Source organism: Castor canadensis, chromosome 10, assembly GCF_047511655.1.
Source record: "Castor canadensis chromosome 10, mCasCan1.hap1v2, whole genome shotgun sequence".
Lineage (NCBI taxonomy): Eukaryota > Metazoa > Chordata > Mammalia > Rodentia > Castoridae > Castor > Castor canadensis.
This window is the reverse complement of record NC_133395.1, coordinates 16,736,780-16,762,833: the sequence shown is the minus strand read 5'-3', so window position 1 is coordinate 16,762,833 and position 26,054 is coordinate 16,736,780. Positions and strand designations below refer to the sequence as shown.

The following is a 26,054-nucleotide window of genomic DNA, read 5'->3' as shown; positions in this document are numbered from 1 at the left end:
CTTCTAAAGCTAATTGAGATATGATTAAAAAGATTGCTGTGCGTTATTGCCAGCAGTCATTGAGTTTAGTCATTAGGTTCCCCAGTGTTGGAGCAATCAAACCCGTTATTATAGCTTTAGCAAGCACCAGACTATCTTATAGTATATATATTTTCTTAAAATGATAACTTATTAAGGGTATAAGTGGAGTTCCTGAAACAAATTCAATAAATATATTTTAAGAAATTGTTCTCTTAGGTATCATTTATCAGACTCAGACATGTCACTTGAATTCTATCTCTTTGTATGGCATTGTTGTCCAATATAAACACAGTGCAAATTGCATGCATAATTTGTAAGGTTCTTATAGGCACACTAGAAAAGTACAAATAGGGGAAAATCATTTTAATATTTTTGATGGCTATGAAAGATTTAAAATAGTATTTCCACATGTAATCCATATAAAATTATTAATGAGATTTTTTAATGTTATTTTTTCTGTACAAATGTTGGAAATCCAATATGAATTTTTACACTTAGAGTGTATCTCAGTCTTCTCTAGCCATGTCATGCTGATGACTAGGGTCTACCATAGTAGACAGGACAGGCAACAGTTTTCCTCTATTTGAGCTGTTATAAGACATAAATTTTTTAGGGTACATCATTTGAAAAATTCAGAGCTGTACTTTTTAGTGTTATTATACTTGCCATTGGAAGAAATCCTTTTTCTGTCAATGAAAACTCCACATATATGAAAGAATATTCTGATCATAATGAGTAGGTATTAGCTTTCCTGGAAACAATTAACAAAATTATTTGCCTTAATTTTATTTTGACTATGCCTCATATTATTACATGAGGTATATATCAGATAGCAAATTCTCCAGATTTTATAAACTAATGGTGTTTTAAGTTGAAAAGTCTCCACTGAAGAAAATAGAGCTACCATTCAACAGATCATTGTTAGAAAAATGTTACCATATACTAAGAAGTGCCCTTTCATGTTATAAGATTTTTCATCATTTATACTATGTTAAATATCATTTTTCTAAATTGTGCCATCAAGTTCCCATGTAACAAATTCATTTATGGATAAAACAAGAATTCATTCTGATAGAAATAGATTAAACTTACTTGAGGGCAATGTTTTTCTCAGTTTAATTTTTTATTTTCAACTGCCATACACTATAGTTGTTTTCATGGTACATTCCAAAGGCCTTGAGCTATTTATATAGCAGTCAGGAAATCAGACTTGTAGACAACAAAGATGGAGGGGGTTTCCACCTGCCATTTGCATGTAGGATCACTAGTTGCTTTTATAACTGTCAACCAGAATATGACAACTAAGTAGGAAAGAGTTCACCTGTCTGTATTCCTTCTTCATTTTTTTTCCCTTCACACTATTTTCTATATCAACTCTCTTCTGCTCCTGGAAGTAAAAACTGCAAACATGGTACAGCACCTACAGTTTTGAAAATGCTTAAGCAAAGTGTGACATAGTGTAGCCCATGTAATTTAATTTGCCATTAACTGTTGAAAAAATACAAAATAAAGTTCACACTTGGAATTTATATTGAAAGAGTCTTAGTTGCCCTTAAAGAGTCAGTTCAGAAAGAATACAAGGAGGTCATCTCACAGTATGATCACATTCAGGGATTCCTGTCTCTCCTTAGTCAACTGTGACAGTTAATGTAAGCATTACATCTCTTTTTTTTTTTCATTTTTCTTTTATTATTCATATGTGCATACAAGGCTTGGTTCATTTCTCCTCCCTGCCCCCACCCCCTCCCTTACCACCCACTCCACCCCCTCCCGCTCCCCCCCTCAATACCCAGCAGAAACTATTTTGCCCTTATCTCTAATTTTGTTGTAGAGAGAGTATAAGCAATAATAGGAAGGAAAAAGGGGTTTTGCTGGTTGAGATAAGGATTGACTCACATTGATTTCCTGTGCGTGGGTGTTACCTTCTAGGTTAATTCTTTTTGATCTAACCTTTTCTCTAGTTCCTGGTCCCCTTTTCCTATTGGCCTCAGTTGCTTTAAGGTATCTGCTTTAGTTTCTCTGCATTAAGGGCAACAAATGCTAGCTAGTTTTTTAGGTGTCTTACCTATCCTCACCCCTCCCTTGTGTGCTCTCACTTTTATCATGTGCTCATAGTCCAATCCCCTTGTTGTGTTTGCCCTTGATCTAATGTCCACATATGAGGGAGAACATACGATTTTTGGTCTTTTGAGCCAGGCTAACCTCACTCAGAATGATGTTCTCCAATTCCATCCATTTACCAGCGAATGATAACATTTCGTTCTTCTTCATGGCTGCATAAAATTCCATTGTGTATAGATACCACATTTTCTTAATCCATTCGTCAGTGCTGGGACATCTTGGCTGTTTCCATAACTTGGCTATTGTGAATAGTGCCGCAATAAACATGGATGTGCAGGTGCCTCTGGAGTAACAGTCTTTTGGGTATATCCCCAAGAGTGGTATTGCTGGATCAAATGGTAGATCGATGTCCATCTTTTTAAGTAGCCTCCAAATTTTTTTCCAGAGTGGTTGTACTAGTCTACATTCCCACCAACAGTGTAAGAGGGTTCCTTTTTCCCCTCATTCTCGCCAACACCTGTTGGTGGTGGTGTTGCTGATGATGGCTATTCTAACAGGGGTGAGGTGGAATCTTAGCGTGGTTTTAATTTGCATTTCCTTTATTGCTAGAGATGGTGAGCATTTTTTCATGTGTTTTCTGGCCATTTGAATTTCTTCTTTTGAGAAAGTTCTGTTTAGTTCACATGCCCATTTCTTTATTGGTTCATTAGTTTTGGGAGAATTTAGTTTTTTAAGTTCCCTGTATATTCTGGTTATCAGTCCTTTGTCTGATGTATAATTGGCATTACATCTCTTAACTCATGCTCTGCAGTATTGAGACATCCACATAGCTTAATAACCAACATTAAAATTTAGCCAGCTAAAATATTTGCTATTAAACTTGCACCTTAGCCTCTGCAGAAACAAAGGATTAGAATTCTAGTTTTATATTGAAAAATAAGTATGTTGTTTTACCAAAAGTGTCCTAAAGGCGTGGAATCCTACAAATATGCTGCAAAGTGTATTAAACATGAATGAACCATAAAGAGCTCTTCAAAACTCAAATTTGGAGTCATTAAAATCTCTTTGAATTTGCACTTGTGTTTATAATTAAAACGTTCACAGGATCTCACAAGTGGGAACAATTACAGAGTTATTGTTTCACAATGAAGCTAGCACATCACTTATATAAAAATTGCAAAGCAGTAGACACAATAGAACCTGAGCAAAGAGAATGACAGATTAACCAGCTCTTTAATTTGTCTGCGTGAATAATATTTAATAATTTTACACACTTTTAAGGGACTGGAATTCCACTCCCCGCCTGCCCCATCACTGGGGCACTTAACATTCAGAAACTTTTAATTTAGGAATAAGATTTCCATTGCTTTTTTTTAATAATCAAAGAAGAATTTAGGTTTATATTTTTAACACTATTCCAGTAACTTCAAGATAGAATGTGTCTATTTAAAATTAACAAATTGTTTTTGGTGATATTTAAAATGTTAAATAATGAGCAAATTAATGTATCCCAAAATAGACACATCATTATTCTTTCCCTATTAAAAAACAAAATGCACCAAAAAAATCGCAAAGATAAACCACACAATTAGTAACCAGTAACAATAATAGGTTATTAGCCATGTGAAATATAGTAGATAATAAATAAGGCACTAAATTATATTAACCCAAAGTTCATGTCAAAAATAGTCCACTAGTTTGTTTAATGGATAGAATTAAAGACTTAAGGATAAAATTTAAGATTAGTCTAGTCTCTTATTGTTGGCATCTTTTGTCCATATATGTAGGAATGCTTTTATTTTTATCCTCAAATCCCAATAGGTGGTAACAATTTTTGCTTTAATAAAAAGAATTGCTCTTGTATATTTTCTAATGGAAAGCTTTTAAAAAGGTGTTAATTTTAATAATTCTAAGAAAAACATTGAAATCTCTCATGTGTGTATGGTTTCTGTACCCAGAACTCCAAAAATGTACAGAGGTTGATGACAGAGAGATGGTCAGCTTTGGTCAGCTTTTATCATGGAATTTACTCACTGAGAAGCTTTATCACTCTTCTTCCTAATTGAATGCTTGCTCACTTTTCAATAATAAAATAATAATCAACACTGTTACCAGGGTTACCTCTGGAGAATTACTTTGTACTACTTGACTGGTAGGCCAGATCCATTTCTAGGCTGGTTTTTGCATCTATTGATTGGCTAATTAATTCTGAAAAGTAGGTAATCTTTTACCTGAGGTTAAATGACTTGCCCAAATGTAACTTATCAACCATATCAAACCTGTCCCAATGGATATGAAAAGAGAAAACTAATCCTGAAATGGATTTAAATAGACAGTGTGCAGATCTTGGTATTATCACCAAGGCAACATCTGGATTTTAAAAGAGTTGATTGTCTCGCTAGGCCAAAAAAGACACATAACACATTATGAAGTGTTCTCAGAGGCCCAGACAGTTGCATGTAAATGAACATATGCAGATCCTCAAGAGACTGAAAGCTCCCTTGAAAATAGAGATACATGTGAGGAATTTCAAAGTAGCTATATATCAAAACTTGAAATCTGTGGGAAACTTTGCAGCAATTTGTAATCTTGTAAATATGTGTGACAGCCACACTAACATCCTTGAACCGTGAGTAATAGGGTTGCTATTACGTTTCATTGCCATACACATACATCTACTTTCTAATGGTTCCGATGTAATTTTCAGTTCAAAATAATGCATGCCACTGCCCTTTAACAATAGTGATGAATAGAATATTGATTAGAAACGTCTGAGTAACAGGTAATTGATAGGGGTGGAGGAATGTGGCAATTTCCACCTTCATTTTTACATGATTAATACAGACCTCTCAGCTGCAATTTTATACATATATATATATATATATACACATATATATATATTCAGGCACAATCAAGGGACTGTAATATATGAATTGATTTTTTAATTAAAATGTCTGATGCTCAAAGTAAATGTAATCTGATGTCACAACTTTGTATTACAAATGGATTTTCTACATTTATTCACTGAAGGAAAAAAATGCCTAATTTGCACACAGAGATGTAGTGGTCACTGATTAATATTTTGGCAAGTCTCTCAATTAGTTTCTTGTATGGAGCATACATGCCTTTCCAAGATCGTGATATTCCTGCCTTAAGATTATTGTTTACTCAGTATGTATTTAAAAGGGCTTGGTAGTATGCAAAATGTCCACTTCTGTTAGCTCATTCCATAAAGGCAGACAATTTGCTTTTAAGATTGGAATAGCTTTCTGAAAAGGGGAGAGAAATGAGCTAACTAAGTACAAGTTGTTCTTATCTTCCAAGATGGCCATCGCCAGCATTCTTTATATACCTGACTTCAGATTGTTCCTGAAATTAAAGTTGTGGCTTCTTTTCCCTATGCTGTTTACTTTGAAGGTGTGCTTCAGTGTCCCACATATACCACCCATGCCTGTGACAAGCTGATTTGCCCATTTGAGTTGAACAAGCAGCTGTTTGTAGAAACTACTCAATGTTGATTTCTTTCCATCTTGAAATCAAAACAATCTCTTAGTGTGTTTTACAGTGACTCTAGAGGCGCTTTCAAATATGAAGAAACATTGCTCCTTTAAATAAGACTGTTGGGGAAATTCTTACAATATTTCCTACCTCCATGCTATGTTTTCTACAGTACATGAGGATAGCTCCCATTCTTAAAAATACCTCCACGCTCCTTTAAAGAAAGTACTTGTAAGACTTTGTAAAAGAAGTAAAAGTAATAGCAAGGTAGCAGGATATAAAATCAACACAGAAAAATCATTAGCATTTCTATACACTAACAATGAACAAACTGAAAAAGAATGTATGAAAACAATTCCATTTACAATAGCCTCAAAAAAATCAAATACCTAGGTGTAAACCTAACAAAGGATGTAAACAACCTGTACAAGGAAAACTATACACTTCTGAAGAAAGAGATTGAGGAAGACTATAGAAAGTGGAGAGATCTCCCATGCTCATGGATTGGTAGAATCAACATAGTAAAAATGTCGATACTCCCCAAAGTAATCTACATGTTTAATGCAATTCCCATCAAAATTCCAATGACATTCATTAAAGAGATTGAAAAATCTACTGTTAAATTTATATGGAAACACAAGAGGCCACGAATAGCCAAGGCAATACTCAGTCAAAAGAACAATGCTTGAGGTATCACGATATCCAACTTCAAACTATATTACAAAGCAATAACAATAAAAACAGCATGGCACTGGCACAAAAACAGACATGAAGACCAGTGGAACAGAATAGAGGATCCAGATATGAAGCCACACAACTATAATCAACTTGTCTTTGACAAAGGAGCAAAAAAATATACAATGGAGAAATAGCAGCCTCTTCACAAAAACTGCTGGAAAAACTGGTTAGCAGTCTGCAAAAAACTGAAACTAGATCCATATATATCACCCTATACCAATATTAACTCAAAATGGATCAAGGATCTTAATATCAGACCACAAACTCTGAAGTTGATACAGGAAAGAGTAGGAAATACTCTGGAGTTAGTAGGTATAGGTAATAACTTTCTCAATGGAACCCCAGCAGCACAGCAACTAAGAGATAGCAGAGTTAAATGGGACTTCATAAAACTAAAAAGCTTCTGCTCAACAAAAGAAATGGTCTCTAAACTGAAGAGAATACCCACAGAGTGGGAGAAAATATTTGCCAGCTACACATCAAACAAAGGACTGATAACCAGAATATATAGGGAATTTAAAAAACTAAATTCTCCCAAAACTAATGAACCAATAAAGAAATGGGCAAGTGAACTAAACAGAACTTTCTCAGAAGAAGAAATTCAAATGGCCAAAAAACACATGAAAAAATGCTCACCATCTCTAGCAATAAAGGAAATGCAAATTAAAACCACACTAAGATTCCACCTCACCCCTGTTAGAATAGCCATCATCAGCAACACCACCAACAACAGGTGTTGGTGAGGATGCGGAGAAAAAGGAACCCTCTTACACTGTTGGTGGGAATGTAAACTCGTACAACCACTCTGGAAAAAAAATTGGAGGCTACTTAAAAAGGTAAACATTGATCTACCATTTGATCCAGCAACACCATCTTGGGGATATACCCAAAAGACTGTGACACAGGTTACTCCAGAGACACCTGCACACCCATGTTTATTGCAGCACTATTCACAATAGCCAAATAATGGAAGCAGCCAAGATGCTCCACTACTGACGAATGGATCAAGAAAATGTGGTATCTATATACAATGGATTTTTATGCAGCCATGAAGAATAACAGAATGTTATCATTTGCTGGTAAATGGATGGAATTGGAGAACATCATTCTGAGCGGGGTCAGCCTGGCCCAAAAGACCAAAAATCATGTTCTCCCTCATATGTGGACATTAGATCAAGGGCAAACACAGAAAGGGGATTGGATTTTGATCACAAGATAAAAGTGAGAGCACACAAGGGAGATATGAGGATAGGTAAGACACCTAAAAAATCAGCTAGCATTATTTTGCCCTCAACGCTGAGAAACTAAAGCAGATACCTTAAAAGCAACTGAGGCCAACAGGAAAAGGGGACCAGGAACTAGAGAAAAGGTGAGATCAAGAAGAATTAACCTAGAAGGTAACACACATGCACAGGAAATTAATGTGAGTCAACTCTCTGTATAGCTATCCTTATCTCAACTAGCAAAAACCCTTGTTCCTTCCTATTATTGCTTATACTCTCTCTTTAACAAAATTAGAGATAAGGGCAAAATAGCTTCTGCTGGGTATCAGGTATTGAGGGGGTGGGGGGGAGAGGAGGGAGTTGGGTGGGTGGTAAGGGAGGGGTTGGGGGGAGGGGGGAGAAATGACCCAAGAATTGTATGCACATATGAATAAAAAAAAAAAAGAAGTAAAAGTAAGACAAAGTTTAAACTCATTTTTTTTCTAGAAAATGAAATTTAATTAAATATAGCTTAAATCTCTTTACCTGCTTTTAGTACATCTTGAAAGATTAAGGAAGATCTCTGCTAAAATACAGACAGTAATAGTGAAAAATATTTTCGGAGGGAAAAAAGTGTATTTATTCCTACAATTTGATAGAGCCATTATTTCTGGAAAAAATAAAGAAACACATATTTTAAAAGAAAGGTGTTTCTGTTTTGTGCAAATATTGATTGTAGGAGTATATGCTCTGGATAATAGCTTTGACAAAGCATTAAACTTCTTCTGGATATCTTTTCAGAGCATTTAATGATGAGATCAGCTTTTCCAGCATCCCCAAACTGTCAAAAAATATTCAGCATTTTACAACTTTAGAACTTGAAGAACGTCAGAAAATTCACCTGAAGTTATGCCCCTGCATCCTCCCGTATTTTCAGACATCTTTAGTACCTGGAAAAACAACTTGAGACATGATATCAGTATATTTCCTGGTTTTGTCTTGTACAAATATGGACACCATGAAATCTAAATTAAGGAGCATACTGGTCACTCATGTAATATGGCCCAATGCATGACAAACAGTCTTTTTTGAATGAATCTTTATGACTGATGAAAAGTCTCAGTGAATATATGCCTTATTATGAATATTGTCATCATTATTAAAATTTTCATTTATTAGATTTTTTACAATTAATGAGCTGAAAATCATTGGTTTATGGCATACAGTTATTCTCAGAATAGTGGTGTCTGGTCTGATTTTTCAGACTGATCATCCAGGTGTTCTTAAGCACGATGAAATGAAAAAAAGTGATTTGTTTCAATTTCTTGACAGTAATTTCCTATAGCTTCTAAATCTTTTCCACTTTTTTGTTTTTTAAATAACTTTTTAAAACAAAATTGAAATTTATAAACCAATCACCCCACATATTTAAATTAAACCAAAAGCACAGTGTTAGGGGTTTTTTTTTCATCCTACACGAGGTTGTCATGATTAACATTATGACACGATTAATATTAATACTTCCCATCACACACAATGATTTTCAAAAGTAGAGGGTTGGGGGTGAGAGTGGCTTGGTTGAAGGAGAGAGAGAAAGGGAGATAAAGCAATCCTCATGAGGGTTCTTATCAGAATTTCAGTAGTGGACTTCATAGTGTGAAAGAAAGTCAAACCAGTTTGGACTCTAGAGATTCAGACTCTTTGTCAAAGATCAGAGCTTAATTCCTTTTCCTCATCCGCCTTGACAGTCACTACTTTAGGCATTTTCTAAGTCATCTGTTTTTGTTTTATTCTGTCTTCCAAAAATCTGATAATGATATTTTAAGCCCTTCAAGTGTACAATGTTTACACATGAATATAGATAGATAAATAGATGATAGATAGATATAGATAGAGGGATAGATAGATAGATAGATAGATGATAGACCATCAATGATTTTTGGTAAACATCTAAGGACATTCTAGTTTTGCCCATCTGCAGGTCAGAGACGATGTGAGACAGGAGGAAATTGCTGTTGGAAATTCCCTGTAGACATAGTTAGCTAACTTGCTTTCTTCCTCTGTGAGCATGACATTTGGCTTCCCTAAGGTGCCCTTGAGATTTACGCTTGAAATTTATAAAAGGGAATGGTTGGATTTCTATGTTCTATTTTTCAAATATACACTGAGTCTGCTATGTACCAGGTATGGCTTTAGGTTCCGGGGACACAGTAGGAATCAGAGCCCTTAGGAAATTCTGCCTGCATAGAGTTTATAATTCAGTGAGGTGTAGGGAGAGAAGGTAGACAATAAACCAAATAGATAAGTAACAGAGGTACTTTGTAAGATGGTGAAAAGCATTATGAAGAAAACTAAAAATGAAGAAAGGGCTACAGCATTTTGGAAGGATTTCCATTGCATTAGTTACTCAGGGAAGACTGCTGAACAAGAGTTAAAGCGGAAAAGGAAAGGAGATGAATTATGCTTTTACCCTCTATTTGGGAATTTCACCAATCTCCTTTAAATTACAAATGACTTAAGTCATTGAACAAATATTCAATAATCAATAAAAGCAGTTGTAAAACACTTTTAAGATTATAAACCACTAGAGAATGCTCTAGCAACTAGGCATTGACCTTTGCGGCTATGATCTGGCTTTAATTATATTCATAATTCATTGTTAATGTACATTTTGAACAAAATGTGCTTAAGAAACCTTGTGCAGGAAAAGTGATGGCAGATTAGAGTATATAAAAGAGTAACCACCTAAAGTAAACATGTAATGAAAACAAAATTATTTGCTTTATAAACATTTCAAATGCCAGAGTCTAATTCAGTGGACAAGTGTTTTCTTAAAGCATTGTGCAGCAACTAAGGATAAAGACTCAAAACTGTCAAGGTCAAGAAGCAGCATTCTGTAATTAGCCAGCCAGAGTTAAGGCAGCTTTTTGCTGGGAGGAATTCAAAACATGGTCAGAATGATAAGTGGGACTGGAATTGATAAACAGTTTAATATTACAATTGCTTTGTTGTACCCTAGCAGTATCACATTTGCTCAACAATACAAACCCTTGATGAGATAAAATCTTCTGATCATATTTCAAAGCTTTTGGAAGAAAGCAAGTGACAATTCAGGTTGCAAGATACATTATATGAGTTTAGTACTAACTCCAAAGAACAGACATAAAATAATTGAAATCTAAATTCAGTTGCAAAAATAATTAACGTAAAACTCAAAAATTTCCTATCCTAATTATAATCTGGGACATTGTTAATTTTGAGGAGAATCTTCAGAAGGTCATTTATTTTATGTAGGAAACTATATCTTTGTAAAATAGAAAATCATATTAACCAAGTAGTACAGGGAAATCAACAAGCAACTGATTTTTTTCAAGTTTAGAATTAGAGAGAAAATGATATTGATTTTATAATTATTGAGGAAGCCAAAGAGTTAATCGCAAAATTAGTTTTTCTGTTTTGTATGAATTTGCGTAGAATACAGATACACATTCAAAGTGTTTCTAATCTTTTCTCCTTCAAGACTTGGGGTCATAGATCATGTTATTTTACCTTTGTTAGCATGCTGTCTCTCGTTCCTTATGGGCTAGTCTCACATATTCATACATAGTCTTAATCATGTGTAGTTAGTAATTGCTAGTCTTGCAAACCTTGGGATTCTATGAACTCCCTTAAAATGTAGAGAGGCTAGCCACTGCCACACCCAAGCTTAATTCATATTGAGTTCATCTCCTTATGTCTCTGCTTACTTTCTTCAGCTTCTGTGTTTCCATCTTATCTTGCAAAAATGAAATTATTAATGGGTAAAGAAAGGAACTAAAACCCAGTATCATGAGTTTTACTTTTCTCCATAAGCCAATTGGTGCTTACCCCTAACACTCTTATTCTTTGCTTATAAGTGTGAAACAGTGTGACCCTCATTTTGAATATTCTATTGGTTTTGAACTGTATATATCCCTAGTCTTCCAAAATCTCTGGCCTTCTCTCATATTACATTATTTTTGATAAGTATGAGTCCCCCCAATGCTATAATTTCAAATTAAAAGAATATATTTGCTATGCTAGTATTTTCATGCCAACAAGAACACAGTCAGAAAATAAGACAGATTTTTAAAAAGATACAAATGCAATCTCAGAAAAAAAACATAATAAATGTCATTCATCTTTAAACCTGTTTGATTAGCCATTCCTGTGTCAGGATTAATTGACCTTCCACAGTTCCCAGAATGGATTCTACTGACTGATTATTACAAAAGGAAGAATATGCACCAAATTTAACATTTGACAAAATAAGTACTTTGTGGTGTCTACGTTCTTCTTTGTGGAGATTTGTCTTCAAACTGAATTTTTAAATGAACATTGCAAATGGGAAAATGTGGGTATAGTTTCAGGAATGTGTCCCAAATGAGCTGAAAGTAAGTACAGATGGTTGTGTCTAACTGAGTCCAAGCTGGTCTTCTCTTTTAGGTCTTCTCTTCCTAAATGAGCAGAAACCCCCTATACTCTGGCATAGTTCATTGATAAGTAGAGAGTTTGAGGAAGTTGGAAATAAAATGCAGATTACTGAATCCATGATCTATGTTCTTGTGTTTATGCCATATTTTAAGGGAAACTTATAGACTCTGCATAATTAGAATTTAGGAACCATTTGTCAGTATATTGTGATGACCTTGTGAACAAGATGGATAAATGTGGACGAGATGACAGGATAGACAAGTGGATTTGTAGCTGATTGAACAGTTGTACCCTGGTGTTTGATTAATGTGTTGATATCAATGTCGAGGTTGAAGTATAATATCATTCCTCTGGATGCTTCTTGGCCATGTCTATCTGATTCCATCTCTTCTATCAAAATTGTACACAATGACAAGAAGCATACTCATCAAATTTGCTAATGATGCCATGCTTGGAGAAAATATAGTTGTGACAGAATCAATATTCAAGTAGTACTTTCACAGGTTATTGGTATGGGTATAAACAAACCTGATAATTATTACAAGTAAAAGATTAGTGTGCAAATTGGTATCTCTAGCATAGTATGCATTGCTAAAGGAGATGTTTACCCATGTGTTTATGGAGAAATGAGCAAGAGAATCTAATTGGTGGGAGAAATTTAAGGGGACATGTCCAGAATTCCACAGAGAATGTGAAGAAGACCTGAGGAATGTAGTGCAGATGCAGAAATGAAATCAGTCATAGATAGCTTCAAACAGTGGTTGAGGGAGATGGTGAACTATGGTTTGTAGAACGTGTTCCAAGAGTCTACTCTGGGCAGTGGGGCTCAGAGATAGAGACAGCTGGTAGAGAGAATGTGCTGGCAGATAGGAAGGTCCTCACTTGTGGGACATCCCAAGGTAGAGGAGTCAGATAAAGATTATCACAGAACACCTGGTACAGGACCAAAGCTGTATTGTTTGGGAAAACCTGGGCTTGTGTTCTATGTGTCACACTAACAATAAGTGTTTTACTGAATTGCCTTCATGTTCAGTTTTCTTAATGTTAAAGCGTGACCTGCATTATTTATCTATCATCATAGGTAAAATAACAAATCATTAATTAAAGGGAGTCTTGTAATTTTGTTATCTTAAAGTATTTTAAAAAACTCTAAAATTTTCTCTATAAATTTCTGATATTTTTACTGTAGCTCTTATACTGTTTCCATTTTTTCTTGTTTATAGGTCTTTGAAAAAACAAACTTCAGTTTGCCTGTGATTTGTCTATTTTATTATACTCTCCTATGTGCCAACTCTTTGTTTACATTACTCTGATTCTTAATGGTTTCTAATATCTTTATTGCTCCTTTCATCTTTATTATTTCCCTTCTTTTATTTTACTTTCTAATAAAGATCTTAAGATCTATGCTTAATTCTTTTATTTTTTTCTTTGTCTTTTTTATCTAATAGAAGCATTTAAAGTTATGATTATTTCTTCATTATAACTTTGAACAATATCTGATAGCTACTACTTCCCTTCGTAGGATTTTTTCTAAGGTAAGTTTATTTCTGTTCTGACCAAATTGATACTTTGAAGTGTGATTTGAAGTATTCTGAAATATTTTTTTTTGCTGATTTTGAACAACATTCCTTTAAAATTTTATCATCTTTACATTAGTGAAATTAATACACATGCTTTCTGATTGTCTATTTATTAACTTTTGATTTTCTGCCTTAATATATGGACAGAAGAGGTTAACTGACCAAAGTTAAGTATATTCACAGCTGGGATACGCGGAGAAACCCTTTGAACGTTGACTTTGGAATTAAAAATGAAAGAACTGTAAAATAGGTACAGTCTGTGGAGGAGGGGTTATGGTGGGAAAGGGAAGGGTGAATGAAGGAAATGAAAGTGAGAGAATATGGTTGTGGTCTTCATACACATACATGAAATACAACGATGAAACCTCTCACAATTGCTTTAGTGGGGAGGTGCTTGTGCGGGGAGATGGAGGGGACAATCTAAACAATATACAATGTAAGGCTATTGGGAATTGGCATAATGACTCTCCTCATTACACAATGAATTTATGCCAATAAAAATGAAAAGAAAATCTCTGAAAGAAAAAAATATAAATATATATTAAAAATATTTTAGTGTACAGATTCATTCCTGCCTGGTAGAGTTTAATTGCTTTTATTCTTGTAATTTGATCCATTCCAGGTCATTCTCAGATTTTGCTAATGTGTTTGTCATTAGAAACATCTTATGAATTAATTGTCCTCACCTGTGGCATTTAACATTGCTGATCTTTCCACATGGAAGGTTTACATACCCTTGATTCGCACTGAGTCCTCTATATTTTCTGAACTTTGCTTTTTTTTTTTTTTAAACCATCCTTTCTTTTCTCTTCAACACAACCCATGTGTCCATGAAATCCATCTGTCCTGGAAACCCTGCCTTCAGCCTGCTTTTTAAATCCAGTTCCATACATTCCACCTCTCACCTCTCTTTTTAAGAAGCCTTCCAGCCTTCTTTGCCTGTATTCTCACCAGGACCTAAAAATTAGCAGGTCTTCCCTAAAATTGCTTTCCCTCATCTCCTCTTCTCGTTGATCAATTCCTCCACTTTCATAAGTGACAAAAATAGGGATTCTTTGCTTCATCTGACATGAAGCGCTGACAAATTTTATAACATACAACTATTTCTCCAATTTGTTTCCTCTCCGCTTTCCACAGCTGGAAACTTGATTCTTTTTCATTGCCTTTCTAACCTCAATCTCAGTTCAAGGTCACTCCAGTCCCCTCATTGAGGAGATTCGCCAGTGACATGCAAATGCAACTCATTATTTCCTGAGGGAAAAAGTTTATCTTAGACTTCTAATTCTCTGCAGAATACAGCTCAGACTACTAAACATCATCACTCACCTGATTATTCTGTTTGTAATTTGCCTTTCAGGCTTACCCTTCTTCTGGCTCTTTATATTCCAGAATCAAGGTTGACCTTGAGCTGCTCTCTAGAGTTCTTTACACCCAGTGCCTCTTCCTTGGTTCTCTCTTCTGCCTGGAGTTCTCCTGTGGCTCCTTAGCTGACCTTGAGACTTTTTATCATCACCTAAATCTCTCCTCAAACTTCCTCATCTCTGACCAAAATACTCCCTCCCTCCACTCACCACGGACCAATTTAAGTCACAGACTTCTCTACACTAGGTCTTTGCACATGCCTTTTAATGTTTTTATTGTTAGACTTTCCAAATTATGCTGCAATTATCTGTTTCTGTGCATTTATTTTCTCTTAGACTGAAGGAATTTAAAGGGAAGCTTTTATAAACATCTGGGTTTACTGTGTTAATGTACTATCTACTATTTACATGATTAAGTATGACTTAATCATCATGTAAAAAGAAAAATATTTTAAAGTATGACCTTTGCTGCATGAAAATATGATGTTGGAGATTTCCTTGTGATCGATGGTTATTTGTTATGGTGTAATAATCTTGAAAGTAATGTAGTACTTACTGTCTTAAATTCCACTTTGGTTAATACCATTTCCCATAATATTCTTTAAATTTTCTTTCTTTAATTTTATTTTAGAATTAACACATATTCATAATACAAGCTTTCATTGTGATAATTCCAAAAATGTATACAACGTACTTTGAACAACTTTACCCCCCCAATATATTCCCATCCCCCTTCTCCATCCTCCCACTCCTTTTCAGACAGTGTTTGGTGGGTTTCATTATGCTGTCTACAAACATGTATGTGTATGTGTACATATATATGTATACATATACATATCTTCACCTCTCAGTGTTCTTCCTGATAATCCCAGACACCCAGAAAGTTCCTGTAATGTTGGAATGTCTGCCTTTGAAATTTGAGATTTTTCTGTGATTAATGGAATAATTTGTATTCATTTAGCTTTATTTATTTATTTATTCATTTAGCTTCCTCCTCATTTAGCTTTATATTTCTGTCTTTTTTTTTTTGTAACTTAAGATTTCTCTTTGCTCACCTTTCTACTTTGTGCAAAACATGCCATGTGTTCTTCTATTTTTAAAAAATTCTATCACTCAGTCATTAATATTTTTATCTTTTTATAAACCACAATAAATTTTCTCTTGTTGAGCTTCATAAGCCACTTTCAACCGAAACCTTCTTTCATTCATAATTAATCTGGTCTTAACAATTTTTAAAATTATTTAATATTATTAGCAATAATCAGTACAGTTCTTTTGTCTTCAGATTGTATTTACCCTGTTAATTAAGTGATACTTAGTACAGACTCTCAAATGGATAAAGGCATAAATACCTTTACTTATTGAATTTTCTAAGTCTTTTATGTCTATGAATATCTTGTTTTCATGTGTGAATTAAAACTAACATTATTCCAGTCTTTAGTATGTTATTCTGTTATTTTTATGCTTCTTTTATAAAACACAAAGAATTTTGATCTATATTTCATAATAGACTATACTTCCTTCTTAGAAGTACATAAAATACTGTTCCTTTCTTTTCCTTAAAGTGAAGTTCTCATATTTAGTTTCTGGATGCTATATATTCTGTGGGAATCACATATGCTATTTCTAGTCATTTTTTTCAGTTCAGAAATATTTAATCAGCTCTTTTTTTTCAGAATTTTTATTATTACACATTCAGACTCATTCTCTATTCTTCAGATATGTTAACTTCTCAAATGATTTTTCATTATTTAATTTACAATCCTAGGTTTTCTGAAGTGTATTTTCTCTTTGGTTACTTTAACCTCAAATTCCTATTAATTACTTTTCCAATCTACTTATTTCTTTGATAAGGTATTTCAATCATGTCATATTTTGTTCTCATTCCTCTTGGAAATGGTCGATTTGAGATTTTACTCCAAGAAATTCACTGTTTCCTACTTTTTTGAATTACGTAAGTTTTCCTTTGGTTTTCTTTACCTAATCTTTGAGTTTTGCTTGTTTTTCTTCAATTTTTACTACTTTGAGATTATTTAAGTATATTTTCTGGGAGAAGTTTCTTTCCTATTTTATTTTATTTTATTTTATCGGGTGGTACTGAGGTTTAAACTCAGGGCTTCACGCTTGCTAGGCAGGCACTCTGCCACTTGAGCCACTTTGCCAGCCCTTTTTTGTGCTGAGTATTTTTGAGATAAGGTCATGCGAACTGTTTACTCAGATTGGCTTAGAACAGAACTTTGACCCTCCTGATCTCTGCCTCCTGAGTAGTTAGGGTTACAGGTGTAGGCCATGGGCACCAGGCTCTAGGAGAGGTTTCTAACAACACAATCTACCACTATATTAGGAATCTCATTTTGTTTTCAAATAGATTATATAAATTTTCCATTCTTAAAGACTAAAGCAGTATTAAAAAACACAAAACTATAATAAGTATTTGTAGCATATATGACAAGGAATTGATTTACATAACAAGATATATGGTAATAATAATAATAACAACAACAGTAAAATATTCACATCCACAGGGAAGAAAGGCAATGCCCATTACTGGTGTTATACCTTAAAAAGCCAAAATGCCAAAAGTTATTCAGAAATTCTTCAACCTGGGGTTGGCGGAGTGGCTCAAGTGGTAAGAGCACCCAACTAGCAAGCGTGAGGCCCTGAATCCAAAAAAAAAAAAACAGAAAGAAAGAAATTCTTCAACCTCATTGATAATGAAAGAAATGCAATGTAAAAATTGCAAGCTCTTATTACTTTTTCCAGAAATTTTCAGTAGATTAAAATAACTGTATTTTAGAAAAATAAGCAAAAATAAGCATTTATAAACACTGTTTTTGAGATATCCTAATTTCTGAACTGTGAATTTCGTAATGATATTCTATTCTTTTATATATATTCCGAACTTCCAAATATTCTACAACAGAGAACAGAAACTTGTAATTTAGCAAGGTAGTAATAATAAAGAATGAAGAATTCAGAAAAAAGAAAAAATATCTGGTCAAATGGTTAAAGAACACAAACTGGAATACATTGAATTTAATCAGAGAGTCAGAATTGGTAAGATTTGTCTTTCAGAGACAAGTGACCACAGAGGACCATCATCAGACAGAATGAAGAAATTACCAAAGATCAAAAGACCAGAAGACTTAGGTTGTTTCCAAGATAATTTGTTGACCAGCACACTGGATTACAAGGAGCTACTACTGAAAAGCACTGAGTATAAATTTTCTCCTCTTTGCTGAGAAATATGAATATTAGAATAATTATAACTATGATTTTAAAATATAGGCTGTGCTGCTTAATGATATGGATACATTCTGAGAAATCTTTTGTTAGGTAATGTCATCATTCTATGAATATCATAGTATCTTTACATAAACCTGGATGGTACAGCCTATATGATATATGCCTTGATCATATGTGTATATCTCTGTCATTTATGAAAACACCATTGCACAGCATGTGACCATAGCGGGCAATGACATGATGCATTTGTACAAAAAATAAGGTAGCAAAGTTCCCTAGCTTAAGTTTCTTAAAAGGGCTATATTTTCTTAAAGAGAAAAGTTATTTTTATTGTACTTGATAATTTGTATTTCAAATCAATTTGTGGCAAAATATGTTATCTTTAAAGCAGCTGGAGATATATTCAGTGTAAAAGATATCAAGTTGAAATAGCAAACAAACTAAACATACTGATTGTAGCCTACATAGTCTCAATATATTAGCTTTAAAACACAGTAATTGATATCATTGGCTATAATTATGACCAGAACTAACAAGTGTGATTTTAAATGACTCCAGCTAACCATTCTGACCAACTCCTGATGTTATGGGTGATTTTTGACTAGTTAGTTGGGTAAGCATCAGGCCAGCACATGGCAGTTGCTAGGTAAGGAGTTAATTTCCTTTTTTCTATCCTACCTCCATGGTAATTCCAAGAAAGTCCAAGAGAACGGATGCTATTGGGGTTTGCAAGGCATACTGTAATATTTAAGTAGTTCAGAGGACTACTAAGGGCCTCTATCTACATTCTCTTCCCTAGTGGAGACAAAAGGACAGAGAAAGGAGGACAGGGCAGAGCATGACGGTGCACACCTGTGATCCCAGCTACCTGGGAGGCAGAGGTAGGAAGATTATGGTCTGAAACTGGCCTGGGCAAAAGCATGAGACCATATCTGGAAGACAAACTAAAAGCAAAAGAACTGGGGACATGACTCAAGTTGTAGAGCTTTGCCTAGCTTCTTAGTAAGTGCAAAGCCCTGAGCTTCAATCCCAGTTCTGCAAAAAAAAAAAAAAAAAAGGAGGAAAGAAAGCAGCAAACTTACTTAATTACATTTTTATGCCACTTGAATTCTCACAAAAATACAATATTGCTTTACAGGTTAAAGTTTTTCAAAGTCATGCTTAGGAGTAACAGGAAGCAAATCTAATTGGAATAGAGGCACACTTGCAGTATTCACCTACAGTCACAGGGAAGGGTGTGGAACATCTCTACCAACAGAAGAGAGCTGACGTGTTCTATTTTCCTGTAGTAGTCATTGGGTTCCAAGTTCTGAGATTAAATTATTTGAGTTTTATATTTTTTCTCTCTAATGATTGTATGTATACGTCTCTGAGTTGCTCCTTTGCTAGGTCTTTTCAGAAATAAACACTACCTGCTTTGTTCCTACGGATGTAAGTCTATTACACTTTTAGTTGAAGGATTTCTCTTCCTAGATCCCTTGACCTGCCACCTTCCTTTCACTTCATTTCCAGTTCATCTTCTACCTTAATTCTGGCCCCACATTCCACTTTGTCTGTTGGTGTGGTTTTTGACATGCTCTGTAATCATTCTCTCTGGCTTTATTTTCTCTGACGATATTTTTAATATGCTGTTAATCAATTCTCTCATTTTTTGTGAGCATAACATGCCTAAGAGTTCAGAAAAATCTATTAACTGTAGTTTTGATTGTAATATTTTAATTTAGATTTCAGGGTTAAGCTGATCTGAAGGAGAGGCCCACATAGTGGGAGAGTGACAGGATATGTTTTACAATCTGTCTTGGGTCAGAAGACCCTGTTAAGTTCTCCTATAGTAAACAGTTCATCTCACAAAATACAGGATGCTCATCTGAGATGCGTACTCCACACAGTGCAGTAGACATGCCGAGTTCTGGAGCTCAGCAGGGCTCTTTGTGTACATCAGGGCTGAAAAGTTTCCGATTTTATGTCAAGCAAATGCTGTGCTCTTCACACATGAGATGAGCTGTTGCTTATCTAGTGTTTTAAATTAAAAAGAGAAAAACCCAGAACAGCATTTATGAATAAATAGTTGCAAACTACTTCCACTGGCTACATTATAATTTGAAGTGTTAAAAAGCTCAGGAAAACCACCACAGAATCTAATTGATATGCTTGAGAAAGTTTGATTGCAGTGCTGTTGCGAAGCTTAGCCCTCGTTCGTTGCCAAGGTGCAGTCTTGAAAGGGCACCCGTCATGTGGGTGAAGAGTTCCAAAAACAGGTTATCTGCTGTCATCCTCACAGAACCCATAGACCTGCAGGCCTGACTCATGCCAGTGATGGCTGCTACATTTATGGGCCAAGCTGCATGTGTTTTATCGAGAGACAATTACTGGGGTAGTGCTGAGGCAGGACTGAGCCTCTGGGCACAGTAGCTGTCATACCTACTGCTGAGGTTTGTGAATTAATGATCAGATGGATTCAGCAGGGTTGTACAACATTAACTTGAAATTGTCAGCTCCTCAGTGAGTGTCCAACCGTCATCTCCTCATACCTTTTCTTTCATTTTGGGCTGAATTTTGAAAGATAAACACTTTTTAGATATCCTGCTTCCTTATTTTTAAGTCACTTAGTGTCCAAGCAGAAACATTAAGAGTTCCTGTTTCCACTCCACTTGACTTTGGTGATACTGCACCCAGAATGTGATGAATGTTCCTTGCCTCAATTTCATGGTGAAATACTAAAACTCTCTGTTATATATCTGGCCACAATGTCTCCTTACTAAGTGCTGGTGGTGCAGGTTCCATGACATCTCTGTGACTATTCAGATAGATTTGGATAGGTTCATTTTTGGCACAGTGCTAACACAACCTGCTTAACATCACTGCTAGTGTGTGTAATAAATAATGTGTAAATGCTCTCCCATTCATGCTTATCTTCAGTAATTCAAACTAGGATATGTTTCCATATCTGAGACTGAAGGGAATTTAACAACACAGTGACACAGTGATGGGGTTCCTTGGAAGCTGGCATGCTTTATTAAGCATTATGCAAAACCTTTGGCATTTTTAAGTTAACTGTTCTTGTGACCAGTTAATGCATGCTCTCAAATTTTCTACTCCACTCAATGAAGTTTTTTTTGGGAGGAAAAGATAGTTTTCTCCCTGATTTTTACCTAGAATATTAATTAGCCCTGGTGATGTCCTTATTAGCTTCAAAGAGAAGACATTAATGACAATTAGAACATAAATGAGCTTGGAATATTCCATCTAGCTTAGAATCTTGTCAATCTGGCTAAGCCATTTTTGGTTCCCTTCTCCTTCCTTATCTGTATAATCCTGATATTTTCACCCACCAAGTGTGACTCCTTCCAACATGCCTATAGCCCTTCCTCTGTGTTGCCTGTAGAACAGAAACAACTTATGCAGCTAAAAGAGATGAATAATTAATCATTTATTCCCACTGGGAGAAAATGACACATATGGCTGAGTAGCAGGAGGCATTAAGAAAAGAGCTGTCAAAGAGTGCCCTTTCTTCCAAAATGTTAAAGAATGCTACTTCTCTCTACACTTAGAATGAGAGCATCAGTAAGCAAGGATAGCAGCACATCCCACAATGGAACAAAATAGGAGGAAGTCTAGGAAAACAGGGAATAGAGATAATTTTTAATGAACAACAACAAAACCCTGAGATTGAAAGAACTATTATTCTTTTAAATAAAAACACAATTCATCTCATAGCACTTGGATTTCTGTTCCCTAATTTGATTTCATCTTATTTTGGGGATAAGAGAGCCTGGATCTGCTTGACTGCTACAAAACCTGAACATGAATTTAGCATCATTCATAATACAGATCTTTGGAAATGCCTGAGTTGATCCAAGGGGTGAGCTAAGTGTACCAAGCATTCTTATGGGTTGAATCGATACAACAGAGAATCATTTAGTTTTAGCCCTCAGTACATGGTAGCTTTTTGTTTGCACTGTCACCATGCATTGTCTTAATCAATAGTTTCTAAAGGTATGGCATTTAGAGAGAGCAAAATATTTTGCCATGTGGAGAAAGTCTCATATGCTAAGATGATATGATGGAGAAGATTTGGACCCAGACTCCAGGAGGTAGTAGAGTCTATCCCAGCACCCACAGGGAGAGGTTCACAGGTTCTTTTGCAGGGTACTGTGGTCCCCATTGCAGGAATAGCATCACTTTTGCCTCCTATTAAAGAAAATTTCGGCCACTTCTACTTGTGTGGGAGGCAGAATAAGTCAATATGGATTATGCAGCAGGAGTTTCAGAGCTGTGGAAAGGACTTCCTGCCATTTGAAATCTAGCTCAAGGATTTGATCATTGTTCAAACAGGTACCTTAGCACTTTACATTTGTATCATTGTTTATTTATTAGTGCCAGTACTGGGGTTTTGAATGTATGCATTTGAAGCAAAAGAAAAACACCTGCTAAAAACAGAAAATAGTATAGGAGATTCTAAAACCTTGCTGCATGTTTTTGCTCCCATATTATTCTTTCCTAAATTAAGCCATGGTGTTGAAAACATTGCCTTTTAGCATTTCCAAAGAAAGATTCACTTATACATGAAAATGGAGTTTGTGATAGACGAATGTACAACATTCAAAAATATCCTTTGGAAGCTGGATATGGTGGTACAGTCTATCATCCCAGTGCCTAGGAGATGGAGGCAGGAAAATTGTGAGTTCAAGGCCATCTTGAGTTGCATAGTGAGAACTTAGTCTCAAAAAAAGCAAAAGTTTGTTCATACACCACACACACACACACACACACACACACACACACACACACACACTCAGTCCTGGAAAACAGAACTCTTGGAAGTCTGGAAGAAGAATCTTACTTCAGAGCATTTTTTATTTAAGGAACAAGTACCAAAGTAGTTGTCTACTGGTATTTCCTTTGTTCTATCAAGAACTTTATCTTAGAAATTGATTTATTTTGTGATGGAGAAAAATAACTTACATTTCTAATGAAAACATGTATGTGTTTACTGACATTTCATGTCCTTTTATTCCTGGTAAGTTTTAAGGAAGCTAAACTTTGTAGAACTACTCATGGGGAATGTCAGTGATCCCAAATTGACTCTACCCTGATAAGAACAGTCTGTCAATAGAAGTGATCCTAAAAGGTTGGCAGGGCAGCACTTCATTGTGCAGGACTGAATTTATGCTCCAGGTTGTTTTGGCATCCTGGCCACTAAATTCCAGGAGCATCTTGCAATTATTTTGAAAACAAAACACTCACCCCACTTTCCTTACACTTCTGAGGAGAGAACCACCCCATGAGAGAAGTGCCCACGGCCTCTTCTATGAGGTAGAAACCTATCTAGGCCTCCTGGTAAGTGGATTCCATGCGTAGACTGGAATACCTACTTTGGTGATGACAAATGGGCCATTGTACAACTCTTGTCCAGAAACCAAGTGCTTTATTCATCAACTCTAGTTACAAGATTTATGTGTGCACTAATAGTTAGAGCGTTTGTTTGCATTTAATGAGAATCTACCAAATTCCAAAGCTGTTAGTTTTGCAATGATTGGGTTAATCTTTGTAGTGTTTAATGTGCAGATCTGGCCTTTCCCACTGTTGGAGGCCTAAGAGATATGGCAGTGAGAAGTGGATCACCTTTCTTTTTCTTTGTTCAAACTTCACAGTCTCTCCAGCTGCACTAGGGCTTTCAAAGTGCTGCTGATAAGCCGATGATTTTGTTTTAGGGACTTGAAAGGGAGTTGGAGATTAAATACTACAAACCATGAGCAATAAGCTGTCCCCTAGGCAAATAAACAAGAGCACATCCGAAGAGATGTGGTTTAATAAAGTTTGTAAAAATATACTCTAATTTCTCTGTGGCACTTTTTACATCGCAAAGATTCTACTTCAAACCTTTTATGACTCCCTTGTTCTACAGGTAGATGTTTATATTATGACAGATACCTCTAATTATCTAAACAAGAAAAACCACCATATAATTCTCCATGTGGAAATTCTGCCTTCTGGACCAAGCTCCGGATGGTAGCACTTCTACATTGCTTCTGGTTTTCCTTATAAAGCCCCATGTGTTCACAAGTGTACATAAGCAGTGACTGAAATCTGGTTCATGTCGACACTGGAGTCCCAGAGTCGGGATTCACACAGGGGATATGGATTGAAAAGGCTAAAATTCAGGTCCTGTAGTCTATCTGCAGGATGTAAACTGGGGCATCCAGGCCTTTGAGTCTTCTCTGAAATACCCTCCCACCCCAAGGTTGTAGCATGGAGCAGCAAGGTGACTCAGGGACAGAGTATTAAGGTGGTGGGAGTCTTTACTGCAGGTTGCCTACAGTTTTATGTTCCCAAAATCTATGGGCAAGCAATGCAACAGATGCTTCTATTCTTGCTCAGCCTCTGAGGTTCAAACTATAATAAGCTTTCTCTTTCTCAAGTGCAGCAAACATTGCTTAGTTTCTCCTGTCTGTACTTTCAGGACTCGCTTCTCTTCCTCACTAGTTCTTTTCTTTTTAGGTGATAGTAATTCTCTGTCATATTATTTGAACCCTGCAGGTCAACTCCTCAACTCCTAGACCAGACAGGGTTCAGCAGGAGTTCTGATTCCATGGATATTTTGAAGGAAGTTTCTCTGTAGAGATATTCTGTCTGAATCCAGGCACCTGTAAGCTCTATTCTTTATGCTGCCTACAGACTCTTCATATACAGCTGGAGAAGCCACCTGCAGAAAAGCAGAATGTGTAATTTTATAGAAGAACAAAAAGAAATGGACCATTAAAGTTTCTACTTGAATTAATATTATCTTCAGGAGCTTTGGCTGGTTAATTTCTAGCGCCCATTTTTGGACTAAAGTTCTCCAGCACTAAAGCAGATTTAATCACTCTTCTTGCAAGTATTCATTGCATAAGGTATTTCCCCCATTTCTGGGCATTATTCTCTGATCCAAAAAAACTGAGTTCATGGATATGGCAGTTTAACGACACTAACTGCATTTCTTCCTGGAATTGCTAATCTACTCACGTCACATTTTTTGGGTTCAATAGGCTGAGCTCCACATAAGCTAACTTTGAGATGACTATGATTTTTAGACTCAGAAGGAGACAATACAGAGGCAACAGGGCAGCTCACTGACGTGCAGCAGTTCAGAGAAGAGAGAGAGGAGAATGAGAAAGACCCCTGGAAAGAAGTGTCAGCGAGGTTATGACAGAGGTGTTGAGGAAGAAAGTCTGAACTCATGTATCTTGGTGTATTTTGTACCCTAGTTCAGCTCCTCATTTGAGTATGTATTGTCTCTCTCCCTCTCAATACATATATTCTATATTTGTGTGTTTGTGTAATATGGATTATCTTGTTTCGATAATAACAATGGGGAATTTATATATTAAAAACATGGATATGTGTATACATATATATTAATTTTTATATGTTAGTAGAAAATTCTCAAGTCATTAGGCATAGTCTCAACAGATACAGGCTTTTTTTGTCTTAAGAATGCTAAGAGTTGTATTCTGTTTCTTCTCCCCAGAGTATGGATGTCCTCATGGATGCCTGCCCTTGTTCTTCAAATGCTGAACTAAATCTATGGAAGCTGAGTTTTGAATCAGCTGCCTCTGAAGTGCTAGTGTTGACTTCACTGCTTTTTAACCTACTGGCATTTCCTAATGTTGTCATCATTTTCCAATTTCCTGTGTTCTTGTTTGCAAGTTTAATTTTTAATGTGGGGCTCTGTGTGATCTGACTCCTGCATTACTTTTCCATCACAGACCCCACTCTTTCCTCCTAAACTCTGAGTTGTAAATCTAATTATTCAGAACCACAGAGGGTTTCTACTTCATCACACTTTCTTTCTTTTGTTTCTCCTGGCTAGAGAAGCCACCTCCCCAAGTTTACATGACTCCCTTCTTTGATCT

The 26,054-nt window shown here is 35.6% G+C and overlaps 1 protein-coding gene across 4 annotated transcripts in view; it reads left to right on the top strand.

Annotated features, from left to right (window-relative positions):
* Gpc6 (glypican 6) overlaps positions 1-26,054 on the top strand; it is a 1,113,645-nt gene that overhangs the window by 448,867 nt on the left and 638,724 nt on the right. The gene's annotated exons all lie outside the window — the stretch shown is intronic.